Here is a 332-nt window from a genome sequence, read left to right as displayed (position 1 = left end):
TGCCCACCCTGCTCTGGGTGCAGCCCCGCACACGGGTGGCTTTCTGGGCTGCGAGTGCACATTGCTGGGTCACGTCCAGCTCTGCATCCACCAGTGCCCCAAGTCCTTCTCCAAGGGCTGCTCTCAATCCCTTCATCCCCCAGCCCATATTAATATTTGGGGTTGCCCCAACCCAGGTGCAGAACTTAATTTTCATCCCATTCATTTGGCCCAAGACCTATTTGGGTATTTTGCCTGTAATCTTTCAAAAGGGACTATGATGCCGATTGAAGGGGATGTAGCAAATATGTAAATGAAGCTACGGTAATGAATTACCACACCACATCTGATCT

This window comes from Athene cunicularia, assembly GCF_003259725.1.
Source record: "Athene cunicularia isolate RWA chromosome 3 unlocalized genomic scaffold, athCun1 chr3_part1, whole genome shotgun sequence".
In the NCBI taxonomy this organism is placed as follows: domain Eukaryota; kingdom Metazoa; phylum Chordata; class Aves; order Strigiformes; family Strigidae; genus Athene; species Athene cunicularia.
The sequence above is the reverse complement of the archived record's forward strand: the minus strand, read 5'-3'. Positions refer to the sequence as shown.